The sequence below is a fragment of the Cygnus atratus genome, chromosome 7 (assembly GCF_013377495.2).
Source record: "Cygnus atratus isolate AKBS03 ecotype Queensland, Australia chromosome 7, CAtr_DNAZoo_HiC_assembly, whole genome shotgun sequence".
NCBI classification, from domain to species: domain Eukaryota; kingdom Metazoa; phylum Chordata; class Aves; order Anseriformes; family Anatidae; genus Cygnus; species Cygnus atratus.
The window spans coordinates 22,643,457-22,671,213 of NC_066368.1; positions in this window are offsets into that span (position 1 = coordinate 22,643,457).

Below are 27,757 nucleotides of genomic sequence, written 5' to 3' on the forward strand. Positions count from 1 at the left end.
TCCAGGCCTGGAGGCCTGGGGCCTGCAGCAGTGGAGAACTTTGGGCAGGAAAAAGCCAAACTTAAATAATAATGTTTATCAGACTAAATCTGTTGAGCTGGGAGTACTAATTCAGAAACTGAAGCTTTTGGACATCTGCCTGTCTTTTAGTACACCATCACTTTCAGAGACCATAGAGATTCATTATGAAGAGGACCTACAGCGCTTACCTTCCCATTCATGATTAAAATATGAAGAGGGATGTTTATGAGGGGACTGCTGTGTTTTTGTGGAAGATGCGTAGGCAGAAATCCTTCCTGGGATTTGGGACATCATTTCATCACTTGCTCTGTACCTGGGGGAGGACGTGAGAAGGCCAGGGGGGGCCTGGGTGGCTAAACACTGCCAGCAGGTAAAAGAAAGAAAAGCAGCATCTTTGATCTTGGCGAGGTGCTAATTTGTAAGATTCAGTGGGTTGTTAGGGCCTTAGGAAGCGAGGGCCAGCACATCAACAAGGGCGCTTATCTGGCAGGCCATTAATGACACATTACTATCTCCACACTTACTCATTTACACAAGTGTTTGAAGACAAGACTACGTGTCAATAAAGGAATTAGACCGGACACCTTGAGCCCATCAGGTTTATCTTGCTGTGCTGACAGGAACAGTAGGTGACACCAGGCCAGGGCGAAGACTTCAAAGTTTCACAGGCTGCAGTCTTGCACAGAAGACAAACAATCTTTAAGGCCTGGGTAGGGACAAACAGCCAGGCGGGGTAGGCAGCTGGGAGATGAAAGGCTGGTCCCCTTGGCATATTCGCAACCTGAGCTGGCCTTAATTCAGCTGGCGGTTTGATTTTAATTGAAACTTTCATCTCAGCCCTCCTGAAAGCAATAGTGTTTTAAGAGGAAGATGAGAGGATGTGAAGAGTGGAGAAGTCACCTGCTGCTCGGGCAAATAGGACAGAGGGACGTTCCTCCACCAGCTTGCTCCTCTGGTCCTTTCCACAAACTTTATGTTGTTGGGGGAGGAATCACAGAATCACAGAATCGTCTAGGTTGGAAGAGACCTCCAAGATCATCTAGTCCAACCTCTGTCCTAACACTAACAAAACCTCCACTAAACCATACCACTAAGGACTACATCTAAACGTCTTTTAAGGACCTCCAGGGATGGCGACTCAACCACTTCCCTGGGCAGCCCATTCCAATGCCTAACAACCCTTTCAGTAAAGTTCTTCCTAATATCCAACCTAAACCTCCCCTGGCGCAACTTGAGCCCATTCCCCCTCGTCCTGTCACCAGGTACGTGGGAGAATAGACCAACCCCCACCTCTCTACAGCCTCCTTTAAGGTACCTATAGAGAGCGATGAGGTCTCCCCTGAGCCTCCTCTTCTCCAGGCTAAACAACCCCAGCTCCCTCAGCCGCTCCTCGTAAGACTTGTTCTCCAGACCCCACACCAGCTTTGTCGCCCTTCTCTGGACTCTCTCGAGCACCTCCATGTCCTTCTTGTAGCGAGGGGATTTTATTTCTGAAGGAGGGGATGCTCTTTGCAGCCCACCCACCTGGCTGAGAGCATTTTGATTATCAATTGTAATTATAAATTATACTGAAAGTTGCTTTGTTACACCACCTGGTTATAATGATCATGAAAATGGTCTTGGCTTGAAGCAATACAAAATAATATTCCTACGCAAGGAGAAGAAAAAATTGAGAAGTAAAGGCAATTTGCTCAACACTTCTCCTTTCTTCTGAATCTCCTTTGCCCTAATAGATGCTGCAAACCTCTGCCCTCATGCTGCTGCAGATCTTCATGGTTACAACCACCACTACTAAATCTTGCAGCCAGGTTGAAAACTCCATAAACCATAAACATTGCAGTGTAGCTTTCCAAATTTTCACTCTTAAACAAACAGGGAGCCAGGTATTATTTTCACAGTCAGGTTAAATGCTGATCCTTGAGGTTAGTATTATATGTTTGAATCAATAATTTTAACAACTCAGTTTTTGTTTCCTTTACCTGTTTGTAAGTAATAGGAATTTAAATTAAAAGAGATTGTATGAAAACCCTTTAAAAATAAGTTTCTTTCACCTGTATTGGTATTGTATGCTACCAAGGACAATTACATCAGGATAAACAGTCACCCTGGCTTCATATTTTAAATATCTGGATGATACCCCTGAAAAATATCAGACTAAACAAACCCACCGAAAATGCCACCAGATAGGGGCTATTTTTAGGAAATCATCATTAGGGATCTGACATAATTTTTTTTTCATCAAAGTCCAGAGCCATGTGGTTAAGAAGTAAGCTTGCAACCAAAATCCTTTCCCAGGTAAAGCCCATGTTATTTTTGGTGCAAGGGGCAGCACTGGCTTTCTGGCAGCACGTGGAAATCTGGGCAAAGGTGTATATGTGTGCGTAAGCACATTCTTATTTTTGTGTCTGGGAAAGGCAGGGCATAGGGGCTCTGCGAGGACACGCTCCTTCCCTTGCACACCAATGCTATTGCTGCCTCTTGCTCGGCTTTTAAATCTGTCATTAAGCAACTTCTTTGATTTTCACCAAGGCCTTTCCTTTCTCTTTAGTGCCCGTCATTTATTACCAGCTCATGCCATTCGATTACGACACTGGGACAGCAGAAGCAATGGGATGAATGTCACGCTTCCCAGAGGTGTCAGATAAGGGCGTGAAACTGCCAGGACTGCTGAAGCCACCACGGTGGGTTGGAAGGAGCACCTCTGCCCTCTTCTGGGACAGCCACAGCCTCGCTTGACCTCCACAACGGTTTTAAGCCCCTCTGATACACAACTCATTGCTCCAGCATGGCTGGAAGAGGAGGACAGCATGCTGCAATTTGAAAGTTTGCAAACACATCCTTCCCTTTGGCCATTAGCATGTGCAAAGCTCATCCACGCTTCACCCTGTGTGTCTGTGTGTGTGCGTATCTCATTCACTTGTGGTCCAGGCTTGCTTTTTGTGTTGTGTTTTTTTATTTTTATTTTTTGGCTGCCTTTAATTTGTGGCCATTCGGTAACCACTAGTTGCAGGCCTGCTGGGATCAGCCCCCTTTACAGAAGCTGCTCCCTGCAACCACAACCATTTTAGAAAAATCAGGATGTAATGGAATATTTACTCTTTGATTGTTTAACAACATCTGAGAATTCGAGCAATTCTCGTAAGACCCTGAGGAATGCAGAGCCAGAGGAGGAAAAGCCCTGCCAGAATCAGCTTCTGACAATAATGTGTGAGGAGCTCTATATTATTTCTTTTGGGCTGTGGAAATCAGAGTTGAAGAATAGCTGGGATAACAAAGTGCACGCTGTTTTTAATTAGCTGCAAGCCAGCACATTTCTGGAATGTGGGGGGCTGATTGTATTTGTTTAATAAAGAATAAATAAGGAACTGGGAGAGGGGGGTGTAGAAGATACTATATAATACTATAATGTATGGTATATAAGGAATGTCACAGCAATATTGCAGTGTGGTCACATACATGCATGGAGCAATACAGCTGTGCCCATAACAAGGGAAATCTCTAGGATCTGGGGTTTCTCTTTGATTTGTTTCAACAGAGCAAGGGAAGGAGGATTTTTTTTTTGAAAGAAGGTATTGCCCGTTGCAGGGCACTTACAAAAGAGATGGAGAATTAAGCATCTGTTTTTCCTGGTAAGATGCTTCACAAAGGTCCTTGGCATGCCACTTGGTGCTGACACCCTCTGAGTTGTCCCTTTGCCCCTGTTCACCTCTTCATGGCCGAAGGAGAAGTATTCACCAGCATATTTGCAGAAGCAAAGGACCATCATGCTGGGACAACCAGCCCTCACAGTCAAAAGCCGTCAAGCAAAGCAATTGATCCAGGGAACGTTCAACCGCCATACCCCAACCATTCCCTGCTAGCGAAAGACAAGGCTTTTAGGGCAAAAGATCAAAAGTCACAGCATTTTGATGGCATTTTCACTTCCTGGCTCTCTGCATCAGCAAGGTCTTAATCAGATAACTTCTCAGGTGATCCTGGCAGGAGACCATGCTGTGGCTAACAGAGGTGGCAAAGCCCCAAACCCAGGCAGCTGGGGGAAATATGGCCATGGTCCCAAAATGAGTGTGAGCAGGACAGAGCCATTGCACTGGTGCTACAGGGTGCAAAACCACAAGCAAACAGGTGAAGATGCAAAGGATGGGAAAGGCTCCTTCCTGGTGTCTGTGGGCAGTGCTAGACATGTGGGATTCATATGGCACATGCACACACCACACTTATATATTTACATATATACGGTGTAATAAACAAGTCTTCTTTGAACTGTACTTGGAGGGGGTATCACAAACCACGTAGCCCATGAATGAAGCTTTGTGGTTGAATTACAGAATTGCCCTCCCTCCTGCCACGCAGCCCCTCCTGCATCAAGTACAGGCTGGGGACAGGTCATGTTGGATATGCCCAGCAGCCACGTGTACAGGGCCATTGCAGAAGGTCAGTGTATAGATATAATAGCTGCTTTGCCAAAGTTTTAGAGCTGCAGTTGTACTGTGTTGTATTTCTAGGTTATATTGGTATAAGACGCATCTCTCTGCATGATTGCACTTCATTTGATACAGAACTTTGTCAAGGATGCCTGCACCCAGAGATTTCAGTACAAGAAGAAATGGACACTTTGCAGATTATGCTGTCCTCTTTGTCCCATTGGTCTTCTCTGAATGATCTGGAAACCCATCAGACACATCATTAAAGAGGTATGATTTTGCATGCCTCACTTGTGAGCCACCTCTGATGTATTCCTGTTATTTCTTTGCTTGCTGGCGTCCCTTCTGATACACTAATTACAGCTCTGAAGCATACAGTCATGAGAACAGGTCATGAAAATATTAACATGTATGAAAATATAGCACTGGAAATCATGCTATATTGGAACAAAAAAGCAAAATCGTATCAATTCTACTAAAAAGTTATTTCAGATACAAAGGCACAACAGACTTAAGACATGCTCCTACGGCTCAGTTACTGATGCAAAATTGTTTTACCATACACAGTTATAGCTTGCATAAATAGATGAGACCTAAAGAAGACAAAAATCTTGACCTCCCTCTTCCCATCCCAGCTGGTTTTATGCAGAAACCTGTGGCAAAACCCATCTCTGGCAGTGCATTTGAGCAGAGAAACTGCTGATTGTGTGAACAGGAGTGGTACATGCTCCCTACTAGTGCATGTTGCTGTCATCAGCACATAATATTGTAGACTGGAACACTAGACAGGCCCTGTAAACTGCAAACCACGACCGTGCCTCCAAGCAGCCTCATCCCAGCCTTGCAATGAGGTAACCCCACGCATTTCAGTGCTTATTGCAGCTCGGTGTTGGCCTCGAGGAGGACAGAGCAGCACAAGGTCCCACATCGACTGAAGAACATGCAACAACTGGCCTAGTACCTTCAACACCATTTCCCTCTCTCCCCATATACCTTCTAAATTAGATAAAGAAATTCCCAGCTCGCTGTGGTGAGATAGTCCTTTATTACCCTTTTCCTTTCTGGCGCAGCAGCCAAAAGCGAGGCTGGGTTGAGTCCACGGCTATCGGCCTCTCTTGAAACTCGAGCATCTGGTTCTGTATCTCATGGCATCCTTTCAAAAGCCCAGCAGGCAGCTGCAGTGCACATGTGCAAGGGAAAAGCGCTGCCTATTAGCTATAATAAGACCATTCACTCTCTGCAGTGCTGTCGCGGGGGGATCATTCAATTCCCATCCAGCCCAATAGTTTTGAAAGCCACTGAAAAGTGGAGGTGCTCAAATTTGTGGGTCCAAAGTCTTCAAGCGTTCAGTGTTTTGGTGTCAGCCCAGAAGTCTCCGTTGCACTGGCAGCACCTGAGCTGCACTGATGTCTGGGAGGACATAGGGAATGCCTGGCACAGCGAATGCAGGTGGGACCAGGTGAGGCAGAGCTGCAGAAGGACCATACCTGCTTCCCTCACCAGCCGCAGTGCTGGATGTTGGTAAATGCCCTACAAAGTCTGGACCAAGCTGGTAGGGAGCAGAGGTGGTGGAGCTCAGCGGCTGCTCTGGAGCTCTCCCCAGAGCTGTCATAGTGGAGGTGCCACCCCAAGTTTCTTAAGAAATCATGCAACAGCTTCTAATTTGGGGCAGTGAAGCCATGTTTGTGAAGTGGATGCAGTGACTTTGTTAACTCATCATCTTTATTTTTCTCCTTATGGTTTTGGACATTTTTTGGCACACGAGTACCCAGTTTTTGGATAAAGAGGAGAAATTTAGATTAGATATAAGGAAGAAACTTCGCATGATGAGGGTGGTGAGGCACCAGAACAGGTTGCCCAGAGAAGTTGTGGATGTCCCATCATTGGAAGTGTTCAGAGGTGGACGGGATGGAGCTTTGAGCAACCTGATCTAGTGGGAGGTGGTCCTTCCATAAGGGACATCCATCCATAAGGGCAAGTTAGGTGTGAAAGATCTGTTCTTTCTCTGTCTTCTCAGCAAGCAGGGGATGAGAGCAGCAGCCTCTTTCATAGCAGTGTTTATCCTTCTAAAAAACTTCCAAACTCATACATGACAGCAGTCAGGGTGGTGGGTTTGTCTTCAGCAGTGGAGTAAACTGGTGCTGCAGAGAGAAACAGGGGAAAGAAAGCTGTCTCAACCCTTTCCAGAAATATCCTTGGTATGGATGCAGGCACTGAGTTAGAAGATTGTACCTTGAGAAAATTGCTTTCTCCAGGGACAGTGCCTTTGTTCTCCCATCCATCAACTTCCTTGTGTTTTATACATAAACCATAGCATCAGAGGCCCATCGCATCCCCCTCACGCTCCCTCCTATCACCCACCCACCCGTTCTCACTGCACTCCAGCCAGGGCTGAGATACCCACAGCCTCTTCAGCTTGGCATTTCTGCAATATTTTCTGTGAGTGACCTGAAGTTTGGACTCAAAATATTGTAAATTTATGGTAAAATATCGTAAATGCTGCTGCATTCAGGAAGGAAGGTAAAAAATGCAGCTGCGGAAATGATGCTAGGAGTCAAAGTGTTGGGTTTGGACTGAACAACCTGAAAGTGCAGAAAGATTTTGGATGTAAAAGGGCAGAACACACAGAATACACCTGTAAAATCCCAGGATGGGAGTCTAAATTTAGCACTTGTCTTGGAGAAGCGAGAAGCTCCTATCAACTGGGAGCCTGGGCTTTACACAGCTACCTAGGGTGGGAGCGTGTGAATATGCATCTTGCTGCCTTTCCCCCTTGCCTGCTCTCCCCATCCCCATTTCCTCTGCCCTGGGAGGACGGAGCACACCCAGAGTGCACAAGCAGCCAGGAGGGTGAAGGGGGCTGGAGGAAACCAGCTGCCTGCAAGGAGAAGACCTTTCCTGCTTCCCTTCCCACACATGTACACGTGCGGCATGGCTCAGAGGAGGATACAGCTGACTTCAGCTCTGTAGAGGGGTGGGGTGTCGCAGGTTTCTCTGGGGTGACGGAGAAAGTATCCTCTTAGGCTAGCCATCCTCCCAAGGGGGAAAAAACCTATTTCCCCTCGGAGCAGCAGTGCAATTTGCAGAATTGATGCTTAAGCATGTGCTTTAGCAGGATCTGGAGTTTGCATTGCCTTTGTAGTACCAAAAACAAAACAAAACAAAACAAAACCCAACAACAATAGGAAGAGCAGAAGACTGAAGGATGATCTCACTTTCGCTGATTTAATTTCAGCGACACCACTAATTTCAGTGACACCAGCCCTGTGTTGTGTGGCGGGACAGCCTCCTGCCTTGCCCTGGTTCCTTTCTCCAGCCGAGCCTCTCACCTCCGGGAAGGCAAAGCGTTGTGCGAAGCGTCCAGCTTGCTTTGGCGGGGAAAGTGCACTACAGGTTTGCAAATGCTTAGCATCCCAAGGCAGGAGAGTTTCTTGTAAGTGCTAGAACCAATGTAAACAGAGAATTACACTATTACAGCTGCATGTGGTGTTATAATTACCCAAGAATGCAGCTCAGCCACTGGTGCATCATATGCGCCACACTGTCGCCAAATTTGCAGATGTTCAGTCTTACTTTTATTAAGCATGACAATGCCCAGCAGGATCTATTTTCTCTGATTATACTCAAATGGAGAGGAATATTAAAAGGCAGGATAATTAAAAATATATGCCTAAACAAAGGATGTGTCTACAATTCTTTTCCTAGTGCTTTGAAATAGTTCAAATTTCTCGGCTGGCTCATGTATACAGGGAACCAAAAGGATGTCTTAAATTCAGACATATGTCTTCATTCTGTTTAATGTGCCAGAACAAAAACATATCTCAGGACCACCATGAACTGATTTTTTTAAACGACGGCTCAGCAGAGAGGGCTCCTCATCCCGTTCTGCCAGACTCTGGGGTGATTTTACCACTAGAATATAATGATTTCCTATAGGGGAAAAAATATACAGAGCCTATCGGATGAATTGTAAGGTGAGAATTTACATGGGACAGGGGGCTGCTTTATGCGAGCTGGTCTCTTAAACACTCAGGAATTAACTCTGTATTATTAAGCATTATTTTTTAATGTAGACTCTCGGAGAAACACGGATGAAAGAATGATAGGAAGAATCAAAACCCAGAGGATGGGAAACATAAAGGTACCAATTTTGCCCAGCTGGGAGAAGAAAAATTAAGTGCATTAGGGAAAATTCAGTGCAAAGGGAAATTCAGTCCAGGAAATATCTATGTGCACAGAAAATAAGGGCACAAGTTAAACTTTCCAAATCTGTGCATTTTCAGGGAAAGTAAGACACCAGAGGGCAAAGGGTCTCTGGAGGTGGAGGGCAGAGGTGAGCATGCCTGGAAGGATGAGGAGTGACTTGCCGAAGGAGCCAAAGAAGGAATGGGATTTAAAATAGCTTTGGCCCAGTGGGTGGTGCTGGATGCTGCTTATGGAGAGAGAGGCAAGGCTCTGACTTGCTTTTCATCCACCCCCACCTCAACAACAAGCCATCCCAAACCCAAAAACAACCTCCCAAAATTCAAGCTTTGCTCTATCTGTATGTGTTCACAAATATCCTGCCGCCTAAAGGAAGCTGCACAGGAAAAGTTGCCAGAATGAAGGGAAAAAACAAATCAAAACAAAACCAGAACCCTTCATAAATTTGTTCACTTCAGCACATTCTTGCAGTGGTTGCGGATGCCTGACAGTGCCGAAGATCCCGATGGAAAGGGAAAGGTAGGGTCAAGCTGGCTCAGCTGGCACTCGCTCGACTGTACTACAGGTTTTATAGGATGGACAAACTTAACTGGGATTTTTTTTTCTTCAAAAGCAACATCCCTAATAAGTTAGAACTAATTAATTAACTGGCAATTTATGTACTTAGCAAAACAGGCCTAATGCTTCCATACCCTTGTCCAAGTCTTGGGCTGGCACCTCTGTCCCCAGAGAAGCCACTGGGATGCAGCCATGCAGCAAAGATTGATGAAAAAGTGAAAAACAGCCCAGAAATAGGTTACAGAGCTTGAAGAAGCAGCAGCATCTACATGCTGAAACCCAAGTGCTGACCTTGAAGAACTCCAATCTCTTGTGTTATCTTCAGGGACAGAAACCCCATGGATATCTCAGCCACGATCTGCCTGGGATCAGCATGGCAAAGCAGCAAAGTGTCCATAGTTTTTCTGGAGATTTTTGGTGTCAAGCAGCCAAGGAGCCCTTAGGCAGGAGCCAGGATGCTCCTCACCCCTCCTGCTGCTCCCAGCAGCACTTTGGGGAGTAGAAAGGCTCAGTCACCCCTCTATTTTTTGGTAGGGTCAGATTCAGAATCCAAGAGTTGCTCTTGATGTTGACTGGCTTCTTGTTGATTGAAAATGTTGACTTTTTTTTCTCATGCTCCTTTAAACATGATGCTCTTCATGCCCAAGCTCCCAGTTGCATCGACAGTGCACACAGTGTTAGCTGCAGACCCACTTTCTACCCCGCATAAATAAATAAATACATAAATAAATAAATAAAGTTGAAAAAGAAGGCAATGCAATTTTAACAGGTCTACAATCACTCCCACAGTGCTGTGGCTTCGAGCATCCCGTGGTGCATGCCTTGCTCAGTGCAATGCATGTGTGGCATGAAATACATCGGCAGGCCCTCATCCCACCACAAACCCCACGTTAATCCAAGTTTTCTGTTTCTGATATTTTCAAATTTTAGACTCCTACAAGCATCCCAGCTGTGATACCCAGGATGATGGCTTTGCACCAGCTGGGGATGGCCTCACTCCTGCAGACCCTTTGGACCATGGGTGACCAGCACCAGGTTTCTGAATGCCTTCCTCTATTCATTCTCACTTCTTCCCATCTAAAAATAACCATTGCTCAGCATAACCTACACTTTATGGAAGCAGTTGCAGTATTTAGTGAGAACAGCAGTGGAAAGCAGTGGAAGGTAGGGCTGTTTTCAGCACTTGCTGCAGAGAGGGGTGGGAAGCAGCCTGATATCCAGCAGCAACAGCTGGAACTTCTCTTGCATCTCGGATGGCAAAGCTGTGTAGGATGCTGAGCGCTCACCCCCAGCCGAGGAACAAAGGAAGTGAGGAGAACAGCAGTGAGCAAAAAATAGGTTATGCCAGAAGGAAGTCTGGATTAAGCAGCCAGATTTCCTCTACATAAATCTCACTGTGAAATGACTCATTAAAACACAAGCTCTTTCCCCTTTGCTTCCAAACACTTCCCTTGCTCAGAATGGTCCCTGGGATGGGGACGAACATTTCCGAAATGTTTGCAGGTTCTTCAGGATGGAGCGGTTGGAATTTGAGTACTCTCGCCTGCAACCACCCCGCTGTGCAGCAGGCTGCTGGCAGGCCCAGGGGGTGAAGCTGTGGGTCCACCTTGCAATGCTCAAGTGGCCCTTGACCTTCTGAGACATTTCTATCTCAGAGCCAGGACCACTGAAGGACCAGGAGAGGTTTCTCATCATTACAAAGCCATTAAGACTGCATCTACTTCCTTCACAAGTCTCCTTTTAGTTCCTTTGGCACCTCATTACAAAGATATGGGGGTTTTCTTCCTCTTGGGCTTTGTGGAGCCAGTCTGGAAATAATTTGGGTAAGATGGGCTCATTGCCACCTTCCCTAGGTGAAGCAAAGCCGTGTCTCCTGGAGGTGCAGAGCACATTTCTGGCAGTGTCACCTTCCTACCTCTATCCTCCAGTTAATACAAGCATGGGCCAATAATTATCTTGGCACACATACATAAATACACATATATAGATTTCCTACACTTTTTTTAGATCATATTTGTTTGTACACACTCAGTATATGAGATCAAGGAGAAAAAAAAAAAAGGAAAAAAAAAAAGCACCAAACCAAACACAGCCCTTCATGCTTTGTTTTCTCCCACAATCGTTAAGTGTTAAACCAACATCTGGATGCTCTATAAATGTGTGATTTAAGGAGAGAGAGTTCCCCAGAAGTGTTTATTTGCAATGTCTTCGTCCCTGTGGCAAAGTGGCTTTTTGACGTGAGGCTCATTGGCAGCTCTTTGCATTGAAGTGACTCTTTTGTAGTCTCGGTGTCTGTACAAGTGCCAGAGCCAGAAGATTACCACATTAAAAATACACGTCAGCCTCATTAAGGAGCGGTGTCTAGCAACATCCGGCGGGGAGCTCGTGGGTGGAAGGCTGGATTTAAAGGCAGGATTCGCTCACGCAGACGGGGAGGGAGCTCATGGCAACTCTAGCACAATTTTTCCTCTCCCTTTTTGTGCATTGGCATTCATGACACTGAAGGCGGTGGATGGGCAGTGAGAAGGTGTGTGGTGAATGCAGAAGGGAGGTTTCAGCTGCCTGAGTCCAGTACAATGATATGGGGAAATCTGCTGAGTCGTTCTGGTTGGTGTCGGGTCTGCTCCCATGGCAGCCTTGAGTGGCCTTGAAGGCCCTCGAGCCAGCAATCATCTTCAGCGAGGCACTATGCAAATTGCAGTCAAATGGCACAAAAAGGAGCCTGTCCTTCCACATCTTCCTTCAAGTGCTGTGCTTCATCGTCTTACAGAGGAGAAGAGCCATGACGTGCTCCTCAAACCTGGGAAGTGGCTCTGGTGCACGCAACCTGCCTCATGAGCATGGAGGGAGCTTAGAAGATGTCTTCTGGACAAGGAAGGCAATAATTCATCTGCACATCATTTTAAATGAATTGACAAGCTAAAGAAGATAGTGCAAATACATTGCACCTATCCTCACATGTTGAAAGCAATGTTGGACTTGAAGCAGGACAGACTGATGAGAAAAAAGGAAATGAGTCACATGGAAGAAACCAAACCCAATCACATTTCTGTGAACATGGCTCCAGCTTGAATTTTGCATGTAACTTGAAATATATGGTTATATGTTCTAATGCAGAGATTAAAACTAATCGAAAACACATCAGCTTCATTACACCGAAGCTGGGTGGCAAGGGAAAATATGGCGTGTTAAAGAGAAAAGCTGCTGCTTATAGGACATGAGACACTGCCATCTTTGGTCAGTGATACTTCACTGAAAACCCTGTGGGGGAAGCAAAGTGAACAGCAAACTGCAAACCTTAATAAAGTGTATTAAAATAAGCTTGAGTGTCCGCTTTAATCTATTGCTCAAACACCAGTGGGCTTTGGATCACATCACCTCACCGTGTGCCAGAGAAGATCTGCTCTCTGCCTCCTGCTGCCAGCAATGCAAGACGAGGAAGCAGTTTGTCAGCCTGCCCTGACTTTCCAGGAAAAGTTGCAATTTGTACAACAGGCGTGGTTTGTACTGCAAATAACAATAATAATAATAACAAATAACCCCTCCTTAATTAGTCTTAGGCCAAGGGAATGAGTTGCACAGCATCAGGGCTTGTGCAAAACATGCTTATAATTATCTCCTGTGCAGAACATATCCAAGCTCTGGAGAGAAATTAAGAAAGGAAGGAGTTTTGTGTAAGCAGAGCTTTTTGTTTGTTTGTTTGTTTTTTTAATTTGGAAGCATATGGGAAAACACATCATTTTGCAATACCACTATCATATATTATAAAGCAGTCTAGCTACAACCAGATGTGCTGCAGGGAAAGGATTTCTGTCATCATTTCTTCTCTCTTGGCATCATTGACTCTATGGGGAACCTAGGAAAATCAGCCTGACAGAGAAAACGCTGGTCTTTCTGAGTGCCCACTGCTCTGTCCTGCTGGATTTCCTTCATAAAACCGTAAAATTTGTCAAGGGTGGTTGATACGAACACACCTTGCATTGTGTTAGCTCTGCTGGATGCAGCACCCAAACTGTAGAGTCTTTATTATAACAAATTGTTGGGTATTTGACAACACACACCAAAATTTGGTCCTTTCCACTGAGAAAGCTGGGAGCAGCTTGCAAAGTGGCCCTAGCAATATCTTTCTTCTGTTTACAGGTTTAAGCAAAGCCAAATGAGAGTTAATACACACTTCTGCTTGTCTTTTTTTTTTTTTAATATTATTTTTAAAACCAACACCATGTAAGATGTGCTTTTGCAGTTTTGAGAGGAAAACCCTCAAAAAAATTAGCAAAAGGCTTATGCCTCTTAGGGGGGACGTCACTTTCCTTCAGGATTTTTAGGTTATCTCTAACAATCTAACAAGGAAAGAGAATTTCATTCTACCATCCGAATGACTTAGTATTAAGATATTTCTATCATTGTTAGCTATCCAAAACCCCCTGGATATCCCGATATTTATTAAACTGCATCCAGGCGTATATGAAAAATCAGTCCACTGTCTACCTCTCCTACAAAGCCTTCTGATAAATTTTCTGATATGTTTCCCATTTTGCCTTAATACTCTGGAGTGCACTCATTTCAACAGGATAATATGAATATGTCAAAACCACAGTAAATGACTTGGAAAAAAATAATGCATTCCCTTGCTCTAGGAGTGATACCTCAACTCAGCTCATATTTCTTTTTCCCCTAGAAATAGCGATTAAAAAAAAAAAAAAAAAAGGAAAAAAAAAGACTCAGGCTCAGCTTTGCCTGTATTACTTGTGATAAAAGAAGTCAATGAGCCTGTAACTGTACAGCATGCATTTCATTGCTGCAAAAAAATAACTTGCCAAAAAAATGGAGTCACTTTTATTAAATTTCTCCTGTGCTCATTTGCCTTAACTGTTACACCATGCTTACACTCCCTCCACCATACAGGCAGCATTTAACAGAGATGCGAGCCATCATTCTGCAAATTTACTCGCCCACATCATCAAGTTACAACAATCCATTGTTATTTGCTTCTCTGCCTCCTCCTCCAGGTGGTCCCTGATCCTTTAGCACTGTGGCATCACTTAAGTAGACTCACGTCTTTGAAGACTCTTTCTCCTATATGGACCCTATATGTTATTTTGCATTATTTGCATAAGGATAAATATGGCCAGAGTTTCAAGTGCTGGGATTTTCCAGCTCTTTAATGGGAACAAGAAGATGCAACCACAGGTAGCAGTTTGGAAACCACAAGGTTAGTAAGAGGGGACAAAACATGCCACGCTTGGGACAATACTGGCTTTTTTGGCCTGGCTTACTTTCCATCGCCTGTCACGAATAAACCAGTATTTACGTATACATTTTTCCTAATGTTAACGTTGGAGCAAAATGTTAAGCATCCATGGTCTACCATGCTTTGGAAAGACTTTGAAGGCAAACACAACTTCTTGGTAAAATCATGTTTTCATGCATGGTGAGTTAAGAAAGTCTTGAAAGACTGACTCAGCCTTTACACTTCTTTGGGGCACTATTCCTTAAACTTCATGGCTTTGCTGCAGCAGTTTATTTTTTCTGAATTTTATCTTTGATTGACTTTTAAATAAAGACCACAGAGTAGCTGCTGCCAAGCTCTCAGGACTCTCCTACCCGCAGTTCTCAGCTGCCAAATCCTTGGTCTCCTGTCCGGTGAACGTGTAGTGACTTTGTGAGGGCAAAATGAAACTGGGAGTCATGGGCAGTGCCAGTTAACATGTTTCAAACAGCCAGAAGCAGCTTCTCATTTCTTCCAGGCTATTGCTTCAGCTGTTTCTCATGTGATGTACTGTCCTCAAAGACAGGAGGCAGTGCCATTATAGGATTTCTGAGCCCTCCAAGCTGAACTATTTGTAGTATCTTTAATTTTCTATCAGCTTGGGTCATGGTGTGACTGATTTTACATGTTTATTGCTAAGGTCATGATTTCCCTCTTTTATAGGTGATTTATAGCACCAGACTTAAAGCCTGCTTCTACCGGGCTTCAAGGATCTTCACGCTTCCAGAGCTGGAGAACCCAGTCAATGCTCAACCAACATTTCAGGCTATTTTTTTGAAAGGCCAGAGCTTTGTATTGGGTGATGCCAAATGCTTCCACGTATTATGTCTCTCTCACAGCCTCAGTAAACACTAATGTTTCTAATACCCTGCCCGGGTCCCAGGCTCATGGTTCGACGTTCAAAGACACCCTTCATGCTGTCCTGGGGCTCAGGTTAGGGGGTGGGCAAACTCTGCGGTGTTTGAGGTTTTGTGAATTTGGCAAAGCCTGCTTCAGTTTCACGGAGTTCGCTTGCTAATTTAGGGCAAAAAAGTGTATTTCACCACCATTTGAAATCATATTGTTTTCATCCAAGGTACACAGTTTACAAAAAAACAAACATATTTTTCTACCTCAGGGAAAGCAGAACACCTCACAGAGTTCACAGCAGCACAAATAGGTGCTCTATTTATTGACTTATGTATATATAGTTTCCCCCCACACTTTCTAAAGTATCTGTCTGCCTGTTTTTCACTTCATGCATTCTCTAGGTTTTTTTTCCTCTTCCCCCCGCCCCTCCCCCCCCCCCCCCCCCACTTTTCATGATTTAAGTGAAACGCAAAGCTAACCCCATTTTGCTTTTGGTGCGTTGGTGTGACTGAGTGGATTGTAGCTGTGGGGAGCAGTCACTATCCTTCACTATCTGTTTTCATCTCCCAAATATTCCAGTTAAATTAAAATAAGCTCACATGCCTGAGAGCTGCATCGCACAAAGACAAAGAAAATGAATTTATGGAGAAAATAAATAGTCTTGCTAAGCTTTTTACGGGTGCATCTGCATCTTTTTACTCAACATCTCCACGGAAAAAGTGAAAACCCTGGGTTCAGGCAGGAGCAGCTCAGTTAGCCCCATTGGTTTTCCATCAATGCTTCTTTGGGTTCGACAGGCAACATCGCAAGCCCTGAAGGCAACTGGAGGGGCTCTAAAACCTATCCCTAACCAGTGGCAGATCCCAGCATCAGCCATTCATCGAGGCAAATGTCACGCCCAAATCATCAGCCCCTTCACGGTCTGGAAGGCATCAGAACTGGACCGGGGATTATGGTCGCGCTGATTCGGTGGTGGAGATGGCCCCATCTCGCAGCCCTGCAGGGCAGCAGGCACTCCGATGGGGGCTGGGGTAACAGGTACCCGCGTATTTCTGTGCAAGGCTTGCAATCAAAGGATTGGCCACGTTTCTTCAGAAGGGAAGCTGCTCCAGTTGTGAGACGGGGGGATGATTCACATCTTTATTTAGGCGCCACTGTTTTCACAGTTAGTTCTGCAAGCAATATATCATCTCCCGGCTTAGATGGGGCTACATCCCCTTGCATGAAGCGTCTCCGTTCGCCTCGCTTCATGTTTTTGTCTGTCGATGGGAGCAGAAAGCAATTAAGCCACAGAGAGGGTGGGAGCATTTTGTTCCTTTTCCTCTTCAAACTTATTTGTCTTCCTGATCTGACCAGTTACGTCGTGTGCTGTGATCTTGGTGCTGATTGGAGCTCCAGCTGCTTGCAGAAACCTGTGCCCTTTCTTTGGAAGATAATAGGTACCAGACCCCAGTGTCTGCTGAAAAGAGGAGAAAAGCTGCTGTCAGCTTCCCAGGCTGAAATCCCTGGTACAGCACAGGGCAGTGTGGACAGCACTGACATCCCAGTGCTACAGGAAAAATTAAGACATGCCTCAGGTTTGGCATCCAACTTACAGTAAGCCAACTGCAGCTGCACTTCCTTTGATCATTTTAATTACTGCTTTTGGAAGGGAACAGGTAAAATGAGCGCTTATATATAAGCCTTACCAACACTTTACCTAATGGTTCGTGTTTCCAGTGATTTCAGTGTTGCAGAAGAGCAAAGAGTGGTTGTTGCTAAAGGAGATGGGGGAACAAAGATTCCTGTTAGCCAAGATGACAGCATGTCCTTGGAGTTGGCATCAGGTATAAAGGTCCTTTTTAGACAAAAATTGAAGCATTAAAAAAAAAAAAAGTGGGGGGAAAAAAACCACCATGTTATTCTGGCTCTTTCAATTGCTATACATTGTTTGGATGCATTCAAAAATACATTTTGGCTGGGGAAAAAAAAAAAAGTTTCTGACCACAGTGGTTTTTTTTTTCTTCCTTTTTTTTTCTTTTTTTTTTCTTTCTTTCTAATAGTGCTTTCACAAATATGACACCATCCCAGCTTCTTTGAGACCATTTCCGACTGAGCCCTCCACTCTGGAAACAGACAAAATGTACTTCTTTTTCCCATGTTCATAATGAGCAGATTGGGTGAGAGCTGGCAGAAAGGCAAAGGCATATAGAAATGTGCTGTAGAAAATGTGAAGAGCCTGTAGCCTAATACCTCCACACATCTCCCTGCATGCTGGCCTTCTTGTGTGCAGGCAGCAGAGAACATAATGTGTTTCCTTAGCCAGCCTTCAAATGTGTCAATAAAACATCAGTGGTGTCATTGTACCTTTCTTCCACATCACTGGAGACTGTTTATATTTATATGTATGTATGTACATACATACATTCCTAGTTCCAAAATAGGAAAGAGAAATGTTCATTCTCAAGTTGCAGAGTTTAAGAAAAAACAACAGTTGTTACAGCTTTGCAATAAGAAAATATTTCCTCCTTAGAAACATGATGTGCATCTTCCTCCACTATAGCAAGAGCAGAAAGGCATGCCAGGTTCAGTGAACACCCTCACCCCCCACCCTGATTTTTAAGCATAAAGATTAATTTTTTGCTGTTTCCCATCAGTAACTTCCTTCTCCGGTGCATCCCTAGTGTCTTAGTAGGACAACAAGCCCCCTCCACAGGACACTCTTTCATCATTTTCCAAAAACTGTTTCTGAAGACAGACAAGTTTTGGCATTCCTGTGGTGCCTCTTCAGACAACAGCATTTGGTCAGATCAGTTGCTGATACCGCAGCTGGTTCTGTGGTTTCTGTCTGCTGGAGAAAACAAAATGACCCCCAGTTGAAGGCACACAAAATCCAACCCAACTTTAACAGCAATTAACCCAGGCATTGCTTTAGCTGCTCCTGTACAACTTTAAGTTTGCCTTATAACCCAAGGCCCCTCTCCCACAGCTATGATTACTTGTCATGGTTCATTACTATCTCTGCCCCATATATGATACAAGTAACGTAATTACAGCTCAAGACCTTGTGTCATTAGCAGGAGCTTTTGCATTTAGTGCTGAGAAAGACTCAAGTGAAGAGGTGCTTTCTATGACCTGTCATAAATAAAGGACCATTATAATTAACCCCCCAGCCTTGATTTATATGCGCTGTTTACTCAGGCTGCCAGGATTGAGCCTCTTAATACCTATTGTTGCCAGGGGATTTTGGTGGAGGTTGATCTAGCTTAATCAAAGACTTGTTGCTTCTAATAAATTTTAGAAAAGTAGCAAGAAACAAAAAACTATCCTGTCCAAACAGATTTCCCCTACTCTTCATGTTTGATCCAGTCTTGGATTATTAATTGCTATGACTGTAATATGCTCTGATTTATTTAAATCAAAGCATGCCTCTTTGGCTTCAGTTGCTCTCAGTTTAACTTTAAATAGACATTGATACAAGGCATAATGATATAAAGAACATCTGGTTTTCATAAATGACATCCGGAGATGTATGGGACTACTGAATGCAGAAACTCCCAAAATATCTGCAGGTTACACACACACATTTATTTTGCTTACGATACCAATAGCAAAACAAAAGAATTTGTGAAGATCTGTGCATAAGCACCCGGACATCTTAAGAACCAAAAAATGCTCTCTTACAAGAATTCATTAAATAAACACCAAGGAGGATGAGTCTCACACATTCAAAGTCCCCAGATACTACTCTGACCCTGTAAAGGACCTTAAAGTACATATAATTATGACTATATTAAAAAGAGACAGAATTGTTGATACTTACTCCTCAAGTGGCTACTGTGAAAAGCCAATTCCAAACCCACAAAATTACCTATAATGCCATGACACATTACTCTCTGTAAGCAGGAACCCTGGGCAGTATTTTCCTGCGCTGACTCCACAGCCTTGGTCTGGAGGCAGGACATGTTCTCCATACCATCTGCAAAGCACAGCAAGCTGAGCTGCTCCGAACAGTGGACAGGGCACATTTCTCTTCTAACTATCAATAAATGGCACCCTACTATTTCAGCTTTCTGCAGACTGAGAGAGAGTGCTCATGACAAGGTACCTCCCATACTTCAGTGATCCCTCCCCTCTGCAGCATACCTTTGGCTTCCCCAACATGCTATGGACTTCCCCAGCTGGAACATATGTTTTGAAGGCAGGACTGGAGTTAAGGTTTTGGTTTGGCTCTTGCCATTTTAACCCCCGGTGTTAAAACCTGCTGGTTCTTGCTAATGATATTGGAGGGGAGCCCATGTTCTGGGCTAAATGTGGCCTCATGGTTTTAGTTCTGCCTTTAACAATATTTTTCTTATCTCTGCATGTTGCAAAATGGTAACTAGGACCCACAAGACTTTGGTGAGTAAACTTGACTTAATACACTTGACATTCCTCTCAACCTCATCAGTCATTTTCTTTGCTTTATAGGCAACTGGCTTAGAAGAAAATCTATCAAAGAGTTTAGTCAGTGTTGGATTTTAGAAGTCTGAGTACGAAGGGTTAACTCATGAAAGGTTGTTGGCATGGAATTTCCAAACCACAGTGTTATTTCCTTTTTCCTGGGTCTCCTGGGCACAGGGGCTAGTCACTGAGGATAACGTAACTCAAAACCTCCCTGTTGTCAAAGGCAGAGGAAAAATGCAGAAAGTAGGACACTTCGTAGAAGTCTTCTATATGGTGTTGGACAAGAATGAAGTTTTTGGCTAAACAGAAACAACTCCCTTAATTTCCAGGGCACCATCAATACATGATAAGGATGTCAGCAGCTGGACAGAAAAGTCCTGTATGATAATATTCGCACTACACAAAGTCAAAGGCTGCAAGGAGAATTAAGATGTGCCATGGGGTCCACCACCATCCATCCTATCCTCTCTTAAGTTGTGGAGCCTTGGTCAAATCACTTGACCAGATCAGTTCCTGGAGAGCTATTCTCATTTTGACAGCATCAGATTCTCTGCAAATAGTTTAGTCTCTGAACTAATTATCCTCCATTATGAAGTTATAAATGCTATTAGAAGATGAGCTAAATTAAGAGCTGGAGAATGTAGAATTAGTCTTTGCTGAAGTCCATGCCAATATATCACCTTCTAGGTCTGAATGTGGTTTGTAACTTGCAGGTCATGTCCAAAAACATACTGTTTAGAGACATACAAGAATTAAAGAGGCAGAGAATTTGTTTCGCAGGGCCTGGGGTAGGATAAATTGCAGTATCCATGGTTTGCCAATTCCCAAGATAAAAGCAGCTGTCAGCCTGGTATAGAGCTGTCAACCCAAGCTTTGCTTTACAGGCTGCGACCTATTCCCTGTTGTCCCATGTCTGATGCTGGAACGACTTCAGAAGCACACCTGAGGACCTGAATTACAAACGCAATTAGTAAGTAAAAGGGAATCAGACCATAAAGATACAGAACAATGAATTTCTGTTGAGATGTTTTTACAGTGTCTCTTTAAAACATTACAAGTATAAGTATTTAAGTATTTCTCCCTATCCATACACTAAAAAAATTCAGCAACATTGGTAAAGGGCAAGGCTTTACCACTTGAGGACAGCTGAAGGACCAGCATTAGAGTGCTGTATTGCTTCTGTCCAGCTTAGAGCATGTTCTCAAATATTTGATGCCTGCTGCTGACAAGTAGAAATGTGTCAGGACACAAATGTGTCAAATGTCAGGTCATGTGATTTTACGTTTGACCAAGAATGGTACAAAGGAGTTGGATTTGCACCTTCAAACCATTTAGAAAACACCCTGTACTTTAGAAGATAAAAAAGGAGAGATCCTCTTTACTCAGGAGTGACTGAAGTCGCTGCCAAGGTGAGGGACTCACAAAACAGCACTGCAAAGGCAATGGTGGCTTATGGTCATAGTGAGTGGTTGGATTGTGGTGGCATTATCCTAGACAGGGAGGCTTCAAGTCAGTAGGAAATGCCACTTGTAAGACCCTGAAGCCCAGGAATCGTCCAGCAGAGGATCACGATCTTTGAGAAGAGACCAAGCTTTTGTGTGGGGGCAGCCCCAGACCCAATAACCTCCTTGGGCATCACCTAGCACTGTCCACCCGACCTGGGGAAGGGATTCTCATTAACTTCTCTGGAGGGGGGAACAAAACCCTTCGCTGACTTTGAAGACAAGTCTGTGATCATGGCTATTTGCACGTTTTCTAGATGTACATATTCAAAGGGATTTATCCCAACACAGCCCCTGAATCCCAAGGACTAAGACAAGCTTATCTCAAACCTTTCAATCTATTTCCATTATTTCATTGTTTGGAGGTATTTATAAAGGTGGGTACAGAGTCACACCAGCAAAAGCTTAAGTGAAATCATTTAATGCTCTTCCTGCAAATGGGAAAAGAAGGTTTTGAACCCTGGCTTATTCCCTTTGCTGAGGAATTGTTTGGGTAAGTAAGGATTGTCCAGGATAACCAAACTAGCTAAGTGCATGCTTACTTAAGTGCTTTGCTCAGTCAGAGACTTAATGGACTCAGCAGCCCTAATGCTATTTAACCCGTTAGTATATTAAAGCTAAGGTTGTGAGCTGTACCTGCCAGGAACAAGATAGCGGTAGTGAACAATCAGATGTCACCGCTTGCTGAGCCAAGGCCCCAGGAAATGGGCTACAGCAGTCCAGATGAGCAACTTCTAATTGGGTTTGTGTGGCAGTTCAAAAGATCATTAATTATTTCAGCAGTGGTCACGGAAGGGCATGCTCTGAGCTCAAAACCAGTGCTACCCATTTGGTTAGAGAGCTGGGAGCTGCCCACTATAAATCCAGCGCAATGCCACCTACACAAGGTCTTTCCAAAAGATTTTTGTATGAGGGGCCCCAAGAGTTGTATGTCTGATGCTGGGAGGAGTCATGAGCCAATCCCATTGCAAACCCCTCCTGAAAGCAGAAGCTTCAGCTCTTTTTGACATTCTCAGGGAGTATTTACATTCTTCTTTCCCCTGGAAAACAGGGTTAAAACCCTGTTTGTAAGTCAGATATCTTTTTGATACATCCCTTGTCCAACTACTGTGCCTGTATTAAGCCAAAACACCCTCATGCATCCAGGCAGAAGAATACAGCAGTAGTAAAGAATATACTTACATAAATACAATCAAAATGAACAGGGAAGTCCACTTACTGTTGTTACTACATGTACATAGAAAATAGGAAAGACTAGAGGTCACCACGATCATTTCTTGAGGGAGGTGAGACAAACTGACTCCTGCATATCTTAATTCAGTTTATTGTCTCAAAACAAGTCCTGAGGACAAACTCTCAGAGGAGATCAGAAAGGCAAAATGATAATTATGTTAGACTTAAGTGTTCAGAATTAGACACGTTTTTATAAATAAAAGTTCTTTATATGTGTATAAATGAGTATGTATTTGGCTGGGCAGCATGATAAACAGGTCTTGGTGCCATGTAAGCACTGTCTAGCAACAGCTGAAACACTGGCATATTATTGACGCTGTTTTGGTCACAAATCCAGCGCATAACACCATACAAGTTTTTATGAATAAAATGAGCTCCAGCCCAGCCAAAGCCAGCACAATCTCTACCCCTTATTCCATACCATTTACATAATGCTTAGGTCCCACACTATCCAATACATCCTTATTAACCACCACCCACCTTCCCACCTTTGATATAAACACAGATATCATTCCCTTAGCCTATGTGCCTGCAACATGGCTATAAAATGCCTATTGAGTCCATCAATGGGGTCTATCTGTTATGGTGGTCACTCAGGACAGGGGAGGCAGTGTGTGGTGTGGAGTTACTGGGCACCAAAGCCAGCTCAGGCTGGGTCACTGCTGCACTTCCATGGCTTCTTGTGAGACTTGCCCTCTGTTGTTTCAAGCATTTCCTGCTATACTACTTCCTGTAACAAGCAACTCAGATCACACATTACAATAATTTAATGGTATATCTATCCACTACAGTCCCTTTGGGCCAGGTTATAGGATTTTACTTTGCAAATAAGTCCTACCCTTGCCTAGCCTGGTTGGTGGTGAGGCATTCCTGATATACTACTTCCTATAACATGCAATTCAACCATGGGTTACAGAAGTTTATAGGGATAGCCATGACAATCTTCACCCCTTATCCCTTTGGACCTGGCCATAGGCTTGAACATTGAACTCCTCCCTTTGCCCTGGTTTGGCATGGTATTATCTACAGGATGCAGTCCCTTTGTGGTGTACCTGCTGGGATGTGGACCTGTCTGTGGTGTACCTGCTCTGGTGTGGTCTTATCCATGAGGCACAGTCCCTTCAGAATTGTACCTGCTCTGTTGTGTCCTGTTCTGGTCACAAATCCAAAACATAGCACCATATGAGCTACTATGAAGAAAATTAACTCCATTCCAGGCAAAACCAGTAGACTCCTTCTCTGATTAAATGACTGGCTTGATAAACAGGGAAGAGCAGTGGATATTTATAGTCTGCCTTCACTTCAATAAGGCTTTCAACATTGTCTCCCACAGAATCCTCGTCAACATGCTGTTGCAGCATGGGCTGAATGAGCAGACAGTGAAGTGAATGGAAATGTGAGCCAGGCTCTTCTCAGTGGTGCCCAGTGCCAGGAAAAGAGGCAGCAGGGACAGACTGAAACACAGGAGGTTCCCTCTGAACATCAGGAAACACTTCTTTACTTGTGAGGGTGACTAAGCATTGGCACAGGTTGCCCAGAGATGTTGTGGCATCTTAGAGATACTCAAAAGCCATCTGGACATGGTCCTGGGCAGCACAGGTGGCCCTGCTTGAGCAGCGAGAGTTCATGAGGTGGTCTCCAGCAGTCCCTGCCCACCTCAACCATTCTGTGACCCCAGTCCATCTTGCAAAGGACAGAACTGAAACATTTTCACCAGGCTACATGAATATGCTGTTCTCATTCTATCATTCCACAATTTCCCAGTTATTAAGTATTTGACTTTACAAACGATGAGCACAACATTTGAGAGTATCTCACCTTGGAGAAATTTTAAGACATTTCTATTTCTTCAAGTAGAAATCTCATGTTGGATTTGCTCTTTCCCATGTGGACCTATAATAGGATAAAAACAATAGTCAAAGGCCTACCATCATACTTCCAGAATACAAAATATTGCTGGAAAGGAACCACATTCTTCTAGGATGTGGGATATTGTTTATTGCTTATACTGAAAAAGGTAATAAAAAATATTCAGGTCAAACTGAACATGCAGAACCAACATTCTTACATCTTCTCTCTGCTGCCATGTATTAGCTGAATGAGAGAAGAGCAGTGCCTTTTCTATAGTTCGACTTTAGTATGTACTGGGTGTCTAGGTCCAGGAGTTGGCGATTTCTGTATGATGCCAAAGTGTGCAAAGGGTAGGACAAGCTGGGAAGCAGCTCTGCTGACAAGAACCTTAGGATGCTGCTGGACAAGAAGTGGAGTCTGCTTTGAGCTTACATTTGCACCTAAAATTTTCTATGAGCCTATGGGCGTACGCAGTTTTAGGGTGCATTCTACAATCCGTATTCTGAGATCATAAAAAAGTTGTAGATGACATATGCTATATACAATACAATAAAGACATTAATAACATCAAGAAATGGGCCTCACTATATGATGTTGAGCTGCTACTTGAAAAAAAGCACGTTTATGACTCTCTCATGGCATAACGTGCTTAATCAGATTGCCTTGGTCTTAGAAAGACAGGTTTACAACCATATACAGTGTGACAGTGCATATTCAACAGCTTGGTCCTAATTTACCTTTTTTCCCCTACAGAGTCTTCTTCCAGAACACAGCTCTCCGCAGCTCCTTATCTCAGCAGCAAACAAGGAACTATAATAGATCTATTCCTAGGATGTAAGATAAAGAAACAGAAGAAAATAATTGTCTTAAGGTAGAACGCCACAGCAAGGAGGTGTGGACACTGGTGTGGGACTGGAGGAAGAGGCAGCAGAGCAAGTGCAGCAGCTGGGGGACCTGGTCTGCAGGGTCAGCAGCGAGTCCTACAGCGAGTCCCTGGGTTGGGTCCGTGTTGGAGTAGGGAAGAGATCTCCAGACACACACGCGACCAGGCAGAGAAATGACAAGTGCTTCCGCTACCATGCCAGCTCTCTTCAGTATGTTTAGTGGCACAGATCTGTCCACCAGGCTGTAAATATTTGGGGTAAGGCATCTGTGGTCTCTCCATCTGTATAATACCCGGCAGTGTTCAGTGATGGAGCTGCTGCCTAAAGCTGTGCAGTTGTTAAACAAACCTGCTACAGCCATATTTGCAAAGCGAAAATTTACTGATGGCACTGCTAGAATGAAATAGGGTGAGACGGGTGGACCTTAACAGAGAGAGCACTTGGAGTCTGCACTTTATTTGATCTTTCTCTTGATTTTCTTTTAGCACCACGTCTTTCTAGGAGCTCTTTTTTTTCCCTATTTTACTTAAGGCTCTGGTCTATCACTCTGACCAGGTGTCAAGCAGGTGCTGCTCAAATTCACAGCAGGTTTGCAGTCCTGGCACACTACAGCTCAATCTTAGCATAGTGTTTATAGCCTATATAAATACATAGAGTTCAGAGACAAGGAAATTCAGGATAAAGGTGGGGACTAGCACCTGCGTCTGTATTGATTAGCCCAAGGCATTGTGTATTATCAGTCAAGCAAGTGTCTGAAAGATGCTAAGCAATCTGAGATCACAACAGTTTCTCTAGCCTCATCTGCTCTTTTCAAGATGATATGAAAGCCATCAGATGGAAGAAAAGTCTATGTCAGAGAAGACAGGCATGCGTTCATGTCAGCTCTGTCTACCCTTTGTTCTCAGCGGGTCGGTGGCCTCACGTGTGTGGAGGCACCATGAACTGATGGTCACCTCATCAGCCCGTGATGCAAACACACGGTTGCAGAGGCAGTGATGTGAAGCTCTTGTTTGGCTTACATTTTATTAAAAGATATTCAAAAAAAAAAAAATCAGCAAGCATCAAGTGAATGTGACAGCCAATGGAATGTGACTACTTATCATCAGTGATCTGTCTTAGTAGAGGTCCTTGTGACTCAACAGCATCTGCTGATAAATATTGCCCAGGGTGATATGTGGGGAATGAAGGAGGGCACTGGTGTCCCACCATGACTGCCACAGCCTGCGCTGTGCCTGCTCATGTGCCACAGCCAGACCCCCCAGGAAAAGCTAGGTGCACTGTAGGGGCCCCAGTAGTGGAAATGGAAGGGGTTTTATAGATTAACTCCACAAAGGACACCACTGCATGGCTTTCATGCAATGCAGGCAGACAGAGGCACAGCGAAGTGAGTTTCCAAGGGTACAAGAAGAGTCACCAAACACAGGGTGCTGGGAGTGTGGGGTGTGTGAGAAGCGCAGGTGGCTCTGGCCATGGGCCAGGTGAGCACATGGGACTTTGCAGGGGGCAGCTGAGTTTGCTCTATTTCATCAGGGAGTGGAGGCTGTGACACCTGATGCCTTCATCCCATGAGAGGGTGGGATGGCCTTGAACCCAGGAGAGAATAAAAGGGTGATTATCAGCACTCTGGGGGCTTTTTTGTGTCAGTTTGGTTTGAGGGATTGGCAGGGAGGAGGGCTTTATGGCAGAGGATAATCGGGGCAGGGGACAACAAGCTGGCTGTTGGCACTGGGGATGGCTGTGGAGGTGTCCCTTGGTGAGAAGCTGCCAGGCTCAGGGCTTCTGCTTTGGGCTTGACACTAAGATGTCTCTGATGTCCAGCAAGCCATGGAAAGCCTGGAGCAGGTGGGAGTAGCACAACCACAATGAACAGGGGTGGCAGATCGGACTGCCTCCAGTGCCTGAGGAGGACAGGAATTAAGGTATTAAGGGAAGGGGTGAAGGTACACCTAACAGGTGTAGTGGATCTCCTGAACCTGGTAGAAGGAGGATGAATTTAGCTCTGAAACATTTTTTTTTTTTTAATAAAAAAAAAGAGCCTACTCACCTAATGTTGAGCTCTGAAAACATCCAAGAGCTAACCAACACTGACAGCTTTATGAAGCCACAGCTCAATTTACACCGCAAGCTAATTACCAAACTTCTAGGACTTGCTGCTATGGGAGGTGGAGAGATACAGCATCAAGAGGTTCAAAAAGGGGCCAGACAACTTTGTGATCAATGAATGCATCTCCCCAGATACTGTGGATGGACCTTAAATGTGGCCAGGCTAGTGCATGTGCCATAAGGAGGACCTCCAATGTCCACTGCACTCTGATGGGCTGCTGATGTGAGCGGGGCATTTTTGTATGTTTCAAAGGGGACTCCTAAAGGTGCTTTTAGCTTTAATGAGAAAAATAGCAAAGCAGAGTGTACGTAAGCCCAGTTAGTCCTGTACCTTTTCAGGTCAAAGCAAAGCCCTGTCTGGACTCATAGTAGTAATCTCTGACAGCAGTTGACAGCAGACACTGTTCTACTTGGTTCTGGCAAACTCCTTTCAGTAAG